We start from the raw sequence: 17,805 nt of genomic DNA on the forward strand, positions 1-17,805 counted from the left end.
GTCACTATTCCTCTCATCCTGCAGAAATCATTTTGCCTCTCAGGGCCCTTCTCAGCCTGCCATGTGCTTCTTGAATCTATTTTTGACATCTACATCCTAGGACTTTGTTAGTTTTTTGTTTCCTAGTTTTGTTTGCCCTTGAAGCCCCAGTGTGCTGTCATGTGGAAAAAAGTTAAGTACTTAGAGGTGGGAAAATCATACAAGTATTGAAAAATAAACCTTACACATATTGTCAGACATTTTTATAGATTTACATTCTTGTAAGATAAGAGTATTTTTGATACTTTTGTCATATTTTATGACAGAGGGGAGGGGGAGGAGGTAAGAGGTGCTGCATTGTCATCTCATAATTCAATGATTATTATAGAAAAATACTATAGTTGAAGGAATGTAAGCTTTAAATATAAGAACTGTGCTCCTGTATTTTTTATAAGCTAGTCATTTATAAAGAATTCCTCACTAAAGTCTTGTCATCTTTGTCCCATGAACTATCCTCCTCCTTCAAAATAATCAGGAAAAAATCTTCACAAATGAGGGAGCTGTTGCCCAATCTATGGTTAATAATTTAAGATACAACATTGCCATCGAATCTGTGTGTGTACATGTGTGTTGAGAGTGTGTGTATGTGTGTGACGGTGTGTTGTGCATATCTGTGTTTTAGGTCTCGAATTCAGGGGGTATATGACAAGCCTGAGTATCTTTCTGGTGACTGTAGTGATCTACCAATTGTGCCGCAGTTCCACTCCAAATTTTCTGTAGTGAACTGGAGAGGAGAGACTCATAAAATTTCATGTTCAGGCTGTCTGAACTAAATCTCAGGTCTCAAACTCCTGATTAGTTAGAGTTATACTTATCAGTCTCGATAATCTGGTGATAAAACTGACACTGGTGGCAGTGGGGTTGCAAGTTTCAGTGTAGCTTCACACCAATTTATATCATAAAACAGCAACAGTAGAACCCTATATAAAAATACAATAATAAGATGTAATTAGAATATAATTTAGTGATATAGTCTGTTAGCATAAATTTCAGGAAACCATGGTCTTAATGATTTAGCATCACAAATCCAAACAAAATGAAATAATTTCAGTAGACGCTACAAATTTTAATTCCATCATATAATAATTTGAAAACATAATAATAAACAGGAAAACATTCATACTTATAATGTAAAAAGATGTAAAAACGAAGATGGCAGATTATGAAATGGGAAATTCAACACTGCAGGAAAATTATTGTCATGGTGAATATATGATAATATTCTTCAGAGGAGCAATAGATAAATGTATATTTACTACACATAGTCTAACTTGTCTCTATCTCTATCAACTTCTCTCAGTGTATTCGTGTTTATGGTATATTCCCAAATAGCTAGCAGAGTCAGGAGGTTACCAAACTACATTAGCTTGAATGTTTTATGAGATAAACCTGCTAATTATATTGACTATTTTATATATTTAACATGTAGTGTGTTATCATTGTACTCTCTAAGTATATACATAAGCAATCCAAAGTGAAATGGAATATAACATTGTTTTGCTTGTAAAGGTAGGTATTTGGGACATCAGTTCCAGACCAGTGTAGAATTACCTGCAATGCTCCCCAACCCCTGGCTCTGCGTGATGGAATACTTCTATCATCCCAGGCCCATGAGGAGCTCAGAACAGGAGGATTTCAATTCCATGCAATTCTAGGAAAGATTTTCCATAGGTCTCCATCTCAACCAAAGAAAGTCCAACACTGGCTAGTACTTATCACCCCCACTTAGGTGAAAATAAAAATAAGAGCATTGTAGTATAAGAAACAAACAATATTAAAGCATGGCAATACAAACCATCATGAACAACACTTAACTAGTGTTTGTTTCTCATAACTGTAATCCTAACTATAGCTAGGATTATATATGTGAACCAGAGGCACCAAGCAGTTCATTTTAAAAATGACTATTTGAAGCCATGTTCCAGTCTCTCATCCCTGTAATCCCAGCTAGTCATGAAGCTGAGATCTGAGGGTAGCAGTTGAAAGCCAGCCCACGAAGAAAAGTCCCCATCAGACTCTTATCTCCAATTAACAACTCAAAAAACAGAAGTGACACTGTGGCTCAATTGGTAGAATGCTAACTAACTTGAGCACAGAGTCTCATGGACAGTGCCCAGGCCCTGAGTCCAAGCCCCACAACTGTCAAAAAAATAAATAAACATTTTAAAGTCTGAATTTCCTGTAAATTAAAATGTCAGCTCTGGTATACAATTCTACAGACTACTACAGATTTCATTATATTTGTTGTTAGACAAAGCAGCAGCACTTGATTAAAGACATTTTTTCATAAACTAGGGCAGATTGGTCTCTAATTCGACGAAATTGCTGGACTCATACGTAATATTTTTTGGTGGCTTTTTGTTTTCTTTTTAGAATAGGATGAGAAACCTTATTTCTGACAATGGCCATTTGGGTGTGTCTAACATCATTCAAAGGCCATGCAAAATTAACAGTAAAGACAAGACACAGTCAACTGGCAATAAATTTACTTGTCTTTATGCAAAGTTCCAAATGATTTGTTTAGCTTATATGTCCCTATGGCCGATAGTTTTCTATTCCTGCCTTCCTCAAAATACAAGCATGTTCCACCACTTCAGATTTGAGCCAGGTAATATGTAGTATTAGCGCCAAGTGTCGAGGAAAATTGTAACACAACCAGGGAAGCATGAAACCAACACATTAGTAGCTGGACACTGGGGACTCAGGCCTATAATCCTAGCTACTCAGGAGGCTGATGATCACAGTTCAAAGACAGCAGGAGTGAGAAAATCTGTGACTCTTCTCTCCAATTAAGAACCAAAATGCCATAAAGGGAGCTGGGACTCCAGAGGTAGAGTAGCCTTGATTACAAAAACTCAGGTGAAGCAACCAATCCTGAGTTGAAGCTGATGGTTAGGCACAAAAACAAAAACAAACTACAACAAAACAAACAAAAACTGGGAGAAAGCTCAGGAAAGGATGGCATTGTCTACAAAGCAAATGTACACATTACATGAATTGTGATATGGTAAACTCACTCTACACACCTTAGTAACAATTACATTTAAAAAAGAATCTGAGAAATCCCGAAGCCATGACCTTATGATGTGCATCTGCTTTCTACTATTACAAAGTCCCATCATCTGACCTGGTAGCACACAGGTTGTAGCCCAGGGTGATTGGAAAATATGACGGCAGAGATCTTTTCAGATTATCCCACCAAATCTTTGATTACTTTAAGCTAAAAACAAAACAAAGCAAAGCAAACAAAATAGACTTTAAGGTTAATTAGACTGCTATTAAAAATTCAGATGTTGGTAGTCTTTGTGGAGGGGAAGGAAAAAAAAACAATTATGTAAATAGGGTTACAGGTGGATCCATAGCAACAATGAGATGTACAACACATTAAGTCAAGAAACAAACTTTACACCTTTGGAGGAGGAAGTGGGAGATGGTAAGGGATGAAAAGGGGAAACAAAGGAGGAGGCACCAATGCTTAATAAGAGATGTACTCATTATCTTGCAAATGTAATTGCAACTTCTCTGTACATCATTTTCAAAATTAAAAAATTCAAAAAAGACTCCACTCAGAATTTTACTGTTAAATGATGAGTTAGTACATATGTTTTGAAGATACTGATCTCACATATGTCAGAAAAATATCTATTAATTCATAACTAGAAACTATGCAGTGTAAGGTATATTAATTAGGTAAGTTTCATTAGGTAACCAATGAAGAGAACACCACATGGTATTCAGTCAGGTAAAGTAGTTTATTTACTGAACTGCTGCCCATGCCATGTGTTGTGTAGAGGCATGTCAAAAAAGGGGACTGACCCACCTCGGGCCAGGACATATCTAGGCCAAGGACCAGATGACATATGGCCTGGTGGGGGAAAATTCTGACCACACTGGATGTGACCTCAGTGTCTGGGAATCTCCTCTGGTCAAATGGAAAGTGTGACCAGAGGCTGATCAAGTTGTGACTTAGCAGGAGGAGGAGGTGTCTGCCTCCAGGCATGCCAGATACCTGAGTAACACATAAAGGATGGAAACTTAGCCAAGAAGAGAGGAAGTGTCTGCATTGGGTCTGCATGGCTTGGGCAGACCTAATACCAAATACAGGTAACACCTCTGCCATGTAACTCCTGACTCCAAAACGTTCATTCTCAATCATTATCTTTCTTTTCGTTTCTTTTTTCTTTCTCTCTCTCTCTCTCTCTCTTTCTTTCTTTCTTTTTTTCCATCCTTCTTTCTTTCTTCTTTCCTACCTTCCTTCCATCCTTTCTTTCTGTTCTCTCTCCCTCTATCTATCTCTCCTCTCTTTCACTCACCCTCCCTCTCTCCCCTATCTCAGTATTCTCAATTCTCAAAAAATGGGCAATTGGTGAGTTGAACTCACAGGCTGTGAAGAGCAGCGCAATTGGCAAATGTGAAATTTAATTTACTGTTACCTTATACTTCTACCACAGGTCACTGGAATCAAATAATGAGCACTCAGCAGCATGGCATCTCAAATCATTTGGAGGAGGAAAGCAGGCACATTCACTGCATTCTGGAGGTCCACCCTGTGAAGTTGGGGGAGACTCCTCCCTCCTCTTGGCTAAATCTCAGCCCAGTTTCTGCATCAGGAGAGGTGACTGCCTCCAAGTGAGCCAGTTACCTAAGTGACACAAGTACTGGGCAGAGACTTAGCCTCTTTGGTGTTGAGATTAATGGCATGATTCAACATGATCCACTAGATTGTTGAGATTGAGACTTCCTAAATTTTTGGTTAGGCTATGTTCAAATTGTGATCTATTTATTTCTGATTGCAAACCATGATTATAGATGTGATCCAGAACATCAGATCATTCAAAGATCTTTACCACGCATGGAAGATATTAAGTTTATTTTCCCAAATCACATACAAGTTGACAGACAGCAATATAAGTCCTGAATTCTGGTCGAGGTGTTTTTTAATGTGAAGCAAAATTTACTTAGCAAAATATCTGTCTACTGTGATTGTACTTTCAAACTTATTCTACATTTTAATATCAAATCACCTATGAGCCAATGATTCACTCAAATTACCTGTAATCATTTCTTTCTCTCCTATCATCTAGAGGTAGGCAGAACTGGAGCACACACTATTAACTAAGGTGGTAGAAATTTGAGAGGATCACAGTTTTGAATCAGCCTAGGAAGGAAAGTATCACCCATATCAACCTACTAGGTAGGTATATTGGAATGAAATCGTGGTCCCTGCTTTTGGGGCTGGGTGCAAAAATTGCTACTCTATGAGTAAAGTTACTTAAACAAAAAGGATTGGTGGAGTGACTCCCGTGGTGGAATACCTCTCTTGCAAACACTACATCAAAACTGAAATCTATATCCTAAAGATAAAATAAGAAAAGGAAAGAAAGAACAACTCATACTGAACATGTGTTCAATGAAATGATTTACACTAACTTATTGTAGTTATAATGCCATCATTTATTTCTCGGGCAAACACATATTGTGTCAAGCCTAAATGAAAAAAATAACACACGATATACAAAGCTTTGGTAAAACACAGGTCTGGCTTACAATTGTGAACACTTAAGTTTGCATGTGCAGTGGTGTTACAGGATTTTTAAGGTTTATGGAAGTCCATCACTTTGATGAACTTGACATGATGAAATTACCTAACCATGCAGTTCACTGGACAGATATTGCTGATATATATATGCATATATATGTATATATATACATATGCATATGTATATATATATATATATATCTTCACACTTGTATGTATTTATATATTAAGTGCCATGTAAATAAAATAAAATTTACAATGCATAAAGTTAGTGAACTGATACCTTTCCTAGATAATTATTTAATGAATAATTTCATGTCTTATAGTCTCCAATGCTATATCACATTTAAATGCTTGCTGATCCCCTTCAGCTTTTTTATTATATTTTTTTCAGATGAAAAAGCCTGCCAATAAATATACTTGTATGACATTCTTTTCTTTATGAAATGAAAAGAAGCTGTGTAATATGGCTCTTTATGTGTCATCAACATATTTTTTTATTGTTTCAAGTACATATTGCCTTATACTTAGATTTCATTCATCTTCCAATAATACCTATGGGAAGGAGATAATGAAGGATCATTCTGTTACTTTGGGAGCTTCTGTTATTAATCACTGCAATAAATATTATGAAAATGAAACTTTGAAATTATTTAGAGAGATGACTTGAAAGTTTCCTTTCTATACACTTATGCTACTCCCTCAACTAAATCATAGAACTTAAAATAAGTAACATCTTAGCTGGGAGCCAGTGGTTCATGCCGGTAATCCTGGCTATGCAAGAGCTGAGATCTGAAGATGTTAGTTCAAAGCTAGCCCTTGCAGGAAATCTGTGACACTCTTTCCTCCAATTAAACACCAGAAAACTGGAAGCGGCACTTTGGCTCAATATTTGGAAAGCTATTTTTTGGACATGTTGTTGGAGTGACTATTGCTGCAGTTTGTTCAAGTGTCAGTAAAAGGGTACAGTTTTTGCACAATGATAGAAATCTTTCCGGGATCTGGTAGTTTTTCCCACTGTCTTTAATTTCCCTTTTTTCTGAGAACTAAAATGTCATTAAGTTATCAGATATTCAGTCTATCACATGTCTAAATAATAGAGAATGGGACCAGGTCTACATTGAGCACTCACAGTAGACAGGTTTCTGGACATTCTCAGGAAGATCCTTCTGCAATTGTGGGATTGAGAGGGCTGGATAATTTACAAAACAGCCATCATAGATGGAACATATTCTGCTAATTTGGCCCCTGAGATATTGGATGTTTTATCGACATTGTATTGATTTTTATGAATCAGTTAACCAGATTCTTTATACGATATGATGTTACTAAATTATGAAATGCATGTTTATTGCATTTCTTTTGTATAACATATAGTACATTTTGAAATTTGGTATGAATCATTCATGTTTTTATTTTTTTCAATATGGATTACTCCTACTTCTCAAGAGTGGGGAAATGCTTTGGAACTTTTTAACTTGAAGTCATATGTTGCCATGTGTCATATCCTATTTTCCTTGTACAGAGTTGGTAATAAATTATGTGTAATTTATTTTTTATTTTTATATATTGTCTATTGCAGAGTTTGAACTTGGGTCCTGGGCACTGTCCTGAGGTCTTTGGCTCAAAGTTATCTCTCTACAACATTGAGCCACAGTATCAATTTTAGTCTTGATTGATTAATTGGAGATAAGTGTCTCATGGCAACTTTTCTGCTCAAGATGGCTTTGAACTGTGATTCTCAGAAAACAGCCTCCAGATTTGCCAAGATTACAGGCATGAGTTACCAGCACCTAGCTATATGTAATTTCAATTGTAGTTTTCTTCAAGTATTTCATCCTGCACTGAAGTTTATTTTTCTTACAAACTTTCTAATAAATATGCAATCTATTTAATTTTGAAAAGTACTGCTGTACCTCCTACTTATTTGTGGCATTTCTGAAATCCAAGTTCCTCTGTATGCCAAGGTAGATACTTTTGCTTGTAACAAGTATTGTTGTTGAACACATGACATATGGCTATTAAGAGAATAAAGGATGTGAAGCTACAGTAGCCAGATAAAGAACTCCCAGGACAATTCAAGTGCAACTCATCTACTCTCTCTGTGGGTGCATATGGAACATTAAAAGACATTCTTTTTTTGGGGGGGAGGTCCGGTCATGGGGCCTGAACCCTGCGCCTGGGTGCTGTCCCTCAGCTCTTCAACTCAAGGCTAGTGCTCTACCACTTGAGCCACTGCGCCACTTCCGGCTTTTTTCTTTTTCCTTATATGGTGCTGAGGAATTAAACCCAGGGCTTCATGCATGCAAGGCATGCTATCTACCACTGAGCCATCTTCCCAGCCCGAAAATAAATTATTATACTTGAAAGTGATTGAGTGTGTGTGCACATAGACTTTGACTTAATTATCTATTGCTATAGTTTTACACATTCACTAGTATAAAACAATATTTCATATATATATATATATATATATATATATATATATATATATATATATATATATATGCAGAACACAGTTTCCAGAATCCAGAGAACCACCTCCATGGGCACCACTTGCCTATGTTGCTCTTTGGGAATAAGAGTGAAACCTGGAATTGTCCAGTGGTAGAGAAATTACTCAGAGATTCAAGCATTTGTCTTTCAATATGTTGCTTGTTCCTAACTCTAAAATTAGATAGTCTGTTAATATATAATATATGTTATATTATAATATATTTATTATACTATATAATGTATAATATATTGTACAATATATATTACATATAATATCTGCTAGAATTATATATTTATAAGGAAAAATGTAATAAACACATCAATATCCATACTTTCCTAGTCATGATTAAGTTCAGCAGAGTTAGGTGCATTATATCTCAACAGGAAAACTCTACTGAAGTTCTGATGACCTTGAACTAGATAAGAATTCCTGTTTAAAAAAAACCCTCTCCTCAATTATGAGAAAAAATAAGTTTGGAAGATTTTTTTGTTTTGTTTTTTGGGATTTTTTTTGGCAGGTCATGGGGCCTGAACTCTAGGCCTGGGTCCTGTCCCTCACCTCTTCACCTCAAGGCTAGTGCTCTACCACTCGAGCCGTAGCAACACTTCTGGCTGAGGAATTGAACCCAGGGCGTCAAGCCTGCAAGGCAAGCACTCAACCAATGAGCCATGTTCTGAGCCCAAGTTTGGAAGTTTTTGGGAAGAGGAATTTGGCATTTGCTTTGCATCCTTGATTAGTAATGAATAGGTATCATTTTGCTCCAAATTTTGTCTCCTTTTATGTTCCCTAGACAGTTACACAGGATCATCATTCCATCGTATATCTTTAAGTCCTTCTTTTATATCTTTTTATCATTATTGTTTTGATGATCCTGAAGCTTGAACTCAGGGCATAGATAATGTCTCTGAGCTCCAGGCTAGTGCTCTACCACTTGAGCCACAGCACTACTTCTGGCTTTTTCTGCCTGGGCTTGCTTTGAATCATAATACTCAGATCTCACCCTCCTGGGTAGCTAGGATTACAGGTGTAAGCCACTAGTGCCCACAAGTCTGTCTCTTTTAGATATTATTCTAAAAGCCTCCTATCCAAGGTCAATCCTCAGATAGTAAAAAGGCCTATGCCAACAATTCTTTCACACTCTCATCTCCTGTTATGGTTATTATGTGTCTTTTCCATGTTATCTTGAATCTACTTCACTGTTTTCTTCCTAATCCATGATTGTATATGTGTTACTAATAATTACCTAAATTTAGTGGCTATACACCCTAAATTACCCAACCATTAATTTCATTTACTTATTTTTTTTTTCAATATGATTGCTCTTCAGTAACAATCTGAGCTTATAATCACCTTCTCTACTTCTTTGCGTGTGAAAAGCCTGGGCCATTTCTACCTTCAATGCAAGAAGTTAGCCAAAGAATAGCCTACAATATTCCTGCTTAGGATTCAGGACAAGTAGTTGAGTGCCTGAAAGAAGCAATGCATTCTTGGCATGGGAAGAGGTGGGAGAGACAACAGCTTAGAGAGTAAACTGGTAGACACAACACTTAACAAGTTATTTGAGGAAACTGACCTCTCGCACAGTGGCAGTGAGATTACTCACCTAGTGAATATTCATATATAAAGGAAGTTGTCATGTCTCACTGCACAACTCACTTTTAGTCAAAGAGAGGGTCATTCTTTTGTGTACTCCTTAGGCCCAGTCTCACTTTATCCCCATCATAGACTTTGCCCAGACTCTGTTGCTCCCAGAAAGGTGCCTGATGAGGAGGAAAATGTGATCTCTTGGTTTCTGACTGGCCCTGTGAGAACTGAGGTGACTTTTAGTTTTGAACCTATTCCTCCTGACAAAGCTGTGGTGAGTGGTGGGAAAGCTCATTCTCTGAATTGTGCTCAAGTACCAAATCTCTTCAGAGAATGTCAAGGAATGCTAGATCTTGCCTGAGGGATTGAGTTTCTCTGTTTCCAAAGAGGTTAATTAATATCTGATTCTGAGTTCCAGGTGGAGGTCTTTTACCAGATCTTCCAAGCTGGAGTCGATGTTCCTCAGATTCCAGACCATCCTCATATTTCTGAAGCTCTTTCCCATAAGCCAAAAGGTCACAGGAGTTGTGTTCAGAAACAAGGAGAAATGAGAATAGCAGAAGAATTATTGGCAGGGGAAGGAATTAAAAATTTGGGGTTAAAAAGTGCTCAGAAAATCTAGGATCACTCACATCATTTGGGAATCACTTCATAAGATTAGCGAATAAAAGTAATAAATTACTGCCTAAATTAGTAACTCCATTGTTCTGACTACATTACAAGTGTTCTGTCAAACGGTAGCTGTCTTAGCTCAATGTTGATGAGAAAAAGGGAACACATTTTTTCCTCACAAAGTTCTACTGAGTGTTTTCATCTATGCCCAAGGTTGTTCGTTTTCTCTACTTCTCTGTTACTTTCCTTTGCTGGATTCAATCAATGATACTTGAATGCGTTATCATCTTCAGACATGTAATCACATTTTCTATTAATCCATTATTTATAAATTAAAACAAATTATGAGGAAACATATATCTATGGTACATTTTCTTCCATGGCATACTTATTTGATGTTATTAAGTATTATTTTAATTGTTTCATTTTTAAAACTTGAGGAAAATATTTTGTTAGTATTAGCACTAATCAGTTGCACATTTTTAAAAAATGTTCCATGTCTGTGTTTTTGTTATTAAGCTTCTAACTTTGTCTTGTCCCCCAACTGTTGCCTTCTTAAAATTGGATCGTTACAAACTGTATATGATGGTCCTTTATGTGTTCATTGATATTTAAATTTCTTCTAATATCCACATATTATAGGGTATCTTCAACCTATTGAAACTCCTCTAAAAATGAATATGGAGGTCCCTTTTAAAGAAAAACACGAAGCCATAAAACCTGTGAAATTAGGATTAGGTATATATCCAAAAATATTTAGCAGTGATATTGGAGAAATTTACTTCATTTATATACCAGAACATGTTTATAATTATGAATAGCATATTTCCTTTATTCCCTCTTTTTTGTGCATCTAGGTTGATTACACAGCTTTTTTTCTTGCTGCCATGCACATGAATGTTGATGTTGATTTATATTCCTTCTTTATGTAGTAAGGTTGCAGTAAAGGTCCTCAACACATGTGTCTTTTTGGTATTGTCCAAACTTCCGTTATGATCTTCTTATGGGTTGCACTAGTTTACAATATCACAAAACCAAATACAGTTCCTGATTTATTTCAACCTGTCCAGATGTTTATTTATTCAAATGGTGATAGCTATTCTGCTTTGTAGGATGGGATTTCAGTGATTTTCCTTTGTATTTCCTATGTGGATAAGAATCTCAAACATTTCATTTATTTATTAAACACTTACATTTGTACTGCATTCCTGATCAGTGTCTTTGTTTTTCTTTTGGTATTTGATCAGTTTTTAAGTTCTATAATAATTGATTTTTTTCATATTCTAAATACTCACTTTAGTAAGAAGATTTTTTTTCAATGCTGTGGTGAACAATTAACTAAAATCAACAGATTGTACATTTATACCACTGGAATTTTTGTTTGTTTTACAGCCAGGAAATTGTTTCAATAAAGATGCTGAACTTTTTTCACTAGATAGGCTGAAATGATAGTATGTCATATTAGCCTAAACTAATCTCAGAACTAACAGTCACAGCCTGGGCCACAACAGTCTGGGCTAATTAAACCACTAACACAGCACATGCTCCATTTAAATAGAGCAAAGGGCTTCATAAACGTAAGAAGAAAGGCACCCCCTTTATGAAGCAAATTCTGAAGTTCACAAGCAGATATTAGGAATCTGAATACTAAGAAGATCTAAGGATAAAACTATATAGAAGAAGAAATTTAGAGTTCAGAATTCGGGAGAAGGAACAACCAGTAGATACTAAAACTCAATGCTGAAAGGAAGAAGTGTTTTACACCAAACCTCAGCTGTGTCTGACTCTCTCACACCAAACACACACACACACACACACACACACACACACACACACACACACACACCTAGTGAGAGACCTTAGCCAAAGTATAGCCATTCTGGACTTAGTCCATTTTGAAGGCCTATACTGAAAGTATCCATTGTGAAGGCATTTACTGAAAGTATCCATTGTAAAGACTTTTACTGAAAGTTAGGACTCAGGTTCCTGGAAAAACCATGAAATGTCCCAGTAACATTCTTCCCATAACTCTCCTAGCAATAGCCATAAGCGGAAGACAGGAAGGTACCTAAAGCTACAGAAGTTTCTTAAGATTCCATAGTTACCATAATTTGCTTCTTACTGCTAAGCCTGCACATGTTAGCCAATAAGATTGTTACAATATTAACTCATTAAATGTAAACCAATCATGTAACTGACAAGCTATGAACCCACTTACTTCAGCCCTATGCCCTATAAAAACCCTGTTAACTCAAGGTTCAGAGCTCTCAACTCTGACCCACTGCGATGCTGACAGTTGTGAGTCCAGGCTCGAGCTTGCAATAAATGACCCTCGTGTGCTCGCATTGGAAATGGCTTGGTGGTCTTTGGGGATCGTTTTCTCAGCACAAGAATAGTGTACACAGAGAACTCCAAGGGCAGCTGTATCTGGGACAATGAAGCTTTCCCCTCTTCCAAGCTGAAATGGGGGTACACTTTGCGTGGAGGATGGCACCCTGTGAGCCCTGCATGCATGGTGAACCAGACGTGGGAAGCCATGTGAGCATCTCCGGGATGGCCTCTTAGAGGCTGGGGAAGTTTACTCCTATAGTTGGACATGGCACGAGACAGGAGGACAGTGGGAATCCAGAAGATAGGAGAGGCACAGGAGCAAATATGCCTATCCGTGGAGACTCCTTGGCCATGTTAAGGAATTTCCAAGCCCACGCATAGCAACCACCACGCAAGTCCCCAGAGGCCACTTGTCTGGGGGGCAGTCCCTGGTCCTGATCCAGAGCCAGAACTTCCCCAGTGGCCCTGTACCTGGCTAGGGTGGAGCAGTGCCCACCAGCCATTCTTCCTCTGCCCTGCTGCACATAAACTCCCGGTCCCCAACACTAATGGCAAGCCAGCTCTGTGGGGCAGGCTGAGGCTGTGCCTGAAATTCCTGGTGCCTGCTTCAAGGCGAGAGTGAGGCCTAGTGCACAGCAGAGGTGGCCCTCACTCACTTCAAGGGCCCCAGAGAGGCATGACCACCACTGGTTCAGCACTGCTGCCCTTCCCACCCCCAGAGTTTCCTTACAAGTCCCTGCCTTTTTATTTGAAATTCTTCAGCCACTGGTTGTCTCATTTCTCACTGCCTGTTAGGGTGGGATTTGAGACTCCTTCCTCTCCTCACCCAGCCGTGAGGCACCAGGGGCCTAACTCTGCACCTCACAGCCACTCCCCAGAACCCAACTGCCTTTGGGGCTGCTGCTTCCTGAGCCATTGGCCTACTGCCTCCTTCCTCCCTTCACCAGCCTCTGCCAGGGCTTCCCGTACTTTCCCTACTACTCCCAACCCCAACCCCAGCTTGGCCTCCCCCTAAGCCTCCCCTCTTCTCCACACAGCTCCCAGTGCCAACCCCAGCAGGGCCACTGCTCTGGGGAAGACAACTGTGGGCCTGGCCCAGCAGAATCATAGGCTCCACAATGTGCAACCGGCTTAGAAATGTAGGCAGCATAGGTCACTGATCAGTGTCTTTCACTTCGCTTACACAAGTATTAGTTGTATTAATTTGATATTTAATGTTGGATTTTGTAACCTCTTATTAAGCCTTTGAAGAATAGCTGGTAGAAATACAGTTCCAAAATTCGGATTGTCTCTTGTTTAATTCTTTCGAGATTCAAAGATGTTTAAGTAGTTATAACCATCATGAACTCTCATTTCTATAGCAGAGTCTATTCAGAAAATAATTGCTTATGCATCTGTTATCAATTACTTACAAGACTTGAAACTTTTAAAGTTTCAAATATTACAGGAAAATCTTTGATTCATGTTGAATGGAAGTGAGTAGGTTGAGCTGTTGCATACATTCTCATGTGTTCGTGTGTGTGTGTGTGTGTGTGTGTGTGTGTGTGTGTGTGTGAGTGCATCTGCGTGTAGGGGGGTATATATGTATCATTAAAATCAAGGATAGGATGTTGAGCCCGGGTCTGTACTTGTTTCCTTTTTCTAAGATATACATTATGGCGTTTCTTTCTTGGTGGTATGCTCTGATTGCTTGCCTTTGCCTGATGTGCACATTCCAGGTCAATTTTTCAATTAAAGCTTCTTTTTTTATAATTCAGCATAAAGGGCTCTGATAGTGTGTTGCTTTTACTCTTCCATCTAAGATCTTCTTTTCATCTTCAAAAATTAACATTCAATATAAATTTTACCTCCTGGCTGATTTTCCCTTTAATTTGCATTTTCAAATAAGTAGTATAAGTCCTTTAATCTCTGTATTTATGAAGAAAAATCATTTTGAATTCTCTGTTTAGTGTAATAACACCTGGACAGATTTGTTAGCACCAAGACCTTAAAATTACTTTTGTAGTTTTAGTTTAAAATACCTCTTCCATATTTACAGCATGGGGAGACAAATAATTCCTAGTAACAATGATAACAGTTTTATTCATTAAAATATCAGATAATTCATAATTTTGATTATGACTAGTGGCTAATGAATACATTTGCTCAATAGATTTGTTTGATAGACCCTTGCACAAATATACCACTTGTGGGGGCTGAGAAGGTGGATCAGTGGTAGACAGCTTACCTTGAATGCATGAGACCCTAGGTTTGATTCCACAGCACCACCTAAGCAGAAACAGCTAGAAGAGGTACTTTGGCTCAAGTGGTCGAGCACTAGTCTTGAGCTGAAGAGCTGAAGGACAGCGACAGTTCACCATCATCAACAAATTAAATAAATAAAACTCATACTCAAGTACGTGAATTTCAAAGGTTGATTACCATTTTAGTTAGGGGCAGGGTGCCAAGATACAGCAGAACTCTGTTGAAAAACTTTAAGAGGGATTTCAACACCTAACAAATATGAAAAACAGAAAGTAAAACATTAGCTAGGCCAACAACATATAGAATTGCTACTCAAAGAGAAACCAGTACTAAGAATGAACTACTTGTTACAACATTTCTTAAGAGATTATGGCTTTATATTAATTATCATATAAATTGACCTTCAAAAACTCCATCGGTGTGCCTGAGTCTTAAGGGCACCTACACAAACTGGAGGAGATCATCATCAATCTGGACTTTTAAAATTGTTATTGTACTTTTAAAATTGTTATATGGATAACCATTTTGTAAGTCAGGTAATGAGTTCATTTCCTGTTTGACAATCCCATCTCTCCTGTCCCTGTCCACAGTCGTATAGCTCGTTGTGAACACAATAGCTACAGTGTACAAGTGCTGCATTTGTTTCCCTGTTCTACTTGACTATCTCTGGCTCCCTCAATGCCATAAATGGATAAACTAGAACAAAAAAATTCCTCTTGTTTCAATTCCTAGAATACATTTCAATATAAACATCAGTAGTTTTATGAGAGTGTCAGGCTCTGTACACACATCCCAAACAAGTATACTTCCTACACCCAGTCATAACTCCCACCTGATTCTAAGGTACACACAGTAATTCTTTTCACTTTGCACACAGGAAGTAACTGAGATTCAGAAAGATTATGTAACTCACTGGAAATACTGGGTTGGGCATAGTGGCTCACTCTTATACCTTACCTACTCCAGAGAATAAGATCTGAAGATCATAGTTTGAAACCAACCCAGGTTGACATATCCATAATATGTTTATCTCCATTTAACCAGAAGGAAGCGAGAATTGTGTGTTTCACGTGGTAGAGCTAGAACGCCACCAGACATGAGTGGGAAACCTAAAGAATATTGACAATATGATGATTTTTAAGAACTAATGTTGTCCCGTAAATAATCTCAGACACCACACACACACACATACAGACACAAACACACACACACACACACACACACACACACACACACACACACACACACACACTCCTTAAAACAGATGTTAGTACTGAAATCCAAATAGATTTTTTTTATTTTATAAGTTTTATTTTTAGCTTTAGTGAGGTTTGACTTGATAGTTTCTACTGATGAGCCACAACTTAAAACTTCCTTATAATTATACCCATATCTGTATTCAGAAGAACATTCTCCTAGTTAAGTCTTCCTCCTTTTTCAGCAATGATAAGTTTTCTCTTCTTGGTCCAGTTTCTTTTTGGGATCTCAATCTCTTAGAATTTTCTGTTTTGCATGGTCTGTAAGTTCATTGATTCAGTAGATCTCAGCCATCCTAATAACCTGGACAGAACCTGCCTTGGGAAAAGAGTTCCAAGCTCACCATTCAGTGGATGTTGTTAGTACTTACCCATAATCACATTCTCTTCAGAATTGGGAACTTGTTAGGTCTAGGAATTCAGGGAAAGCACTCATTGTGTGCTATTTCATGCTTTTCTTTTATTGGCAGCTTCCACCTATTGTCTACTTTAAGCATGGTATGAAGAGAAGGATTGCCCTCTAAGAGACAGAAGCACTGTACTAACTGTGGCTCTCAAAACATAGAAGGAGGGAAAGAAGTCAGAAGGAACCATAGAGCCTAGAAACTGATTTCTTAAAATCTCAAACTTCTTTTTATCTTACCTTCAAAATAGAAAGTCAGAGACTGCAGTTACTTGTATGCTCCATTTATATTCCTGAGCAAGGGGCTCCCTTCGCCTTTGCCCTTCTGACAATTTATATCAGGGGTAGGTGGGAAGATGTAACAAGAACACCTAGAGTTTGGGCCTGGGATTAAAAACTCCTTTTTGTGATCATAAACATTCCACCACTTCTTGAATTGGATCTGAGGGGCAGAAGGAAAAAAGGTTAGAAATTCAGAAACTTATAATTACTTCTAGGTGTGCTATCTAAACTCATCCCTTTCCACCCCTCAGAATCCTATTTCCCAAATATGTAGCCACCCTTACACTCTGCTCTCCTGGAGCATTTGAGTGTGGGGTATCATCTCCTTCTTATGTGTACTGCTTTACAAATGGAGATTTTCTCCTAGGCTCAAAATGATTTCATTAATTGGGGCATTGTGCAATATGCTAAACAGAGAGTTACCTGGAAGGAAGGTCCTAGAAGGCAAAACATCTACTAGGACAATGGAAACCCATGGTTTGGCATGCTTAATGTTTTAACTTGTGCACTGAACTAACAGGAGAAAATAACACACTAAGAAATCTGCCAATTATGCCAAATAAAGAGATATGATGAAGGTCAGAGAAAGGACATTGATTTCATGGTGGTCATGACAAGACAACACTTTACCACACATTCAAAATACTAATCCATACTCACCTACGGTTTTATTCACCCATGTCATTAGGTCTGAGTTGTATGTAGGAGTCCTCAGGGCCTTCAGAACAGGAAGATCTCAGGGAGAGATTAACACTGGTCTGCCAGTTTGGGCACAAAACAACCAGTTTGATGAAAGCTCTTAGTAATATCCCACAAATATGTGCATTTATCCTACTACACTTGGTAAGTATCCCCTCACTAAATTATCTTTGGTTTCGGTTATTTATTTATTTATTTATTTTTGGGGTGTGGTTGTGGGGCCTGAACTCTGGGTCTGCGCGCTGTCCCTCAGCTCTTCAGCTCAAGGCTAGCACTCTACCACTCGAGCCACAGCGCCACTTCCGGCTTTTTATTTTGC

Source organism: Dipodomys spectabilis, unplaced genomic scaffold (assembly GCF_019054845.1).
Source record: "Dipodomys spectabilis isolate Male_0828 unplaced genomic scaffold, ASM1905484v1 ptg000040l, whole genome shotgun sequence".
Taxonomy (NCBI): domain Eukaryota; kingdom Metazoa; phylum Chordata; class Mammalia; order Rodentia; family Heteromyidae; genus Dipodomys; species Dipodomys spectabilis.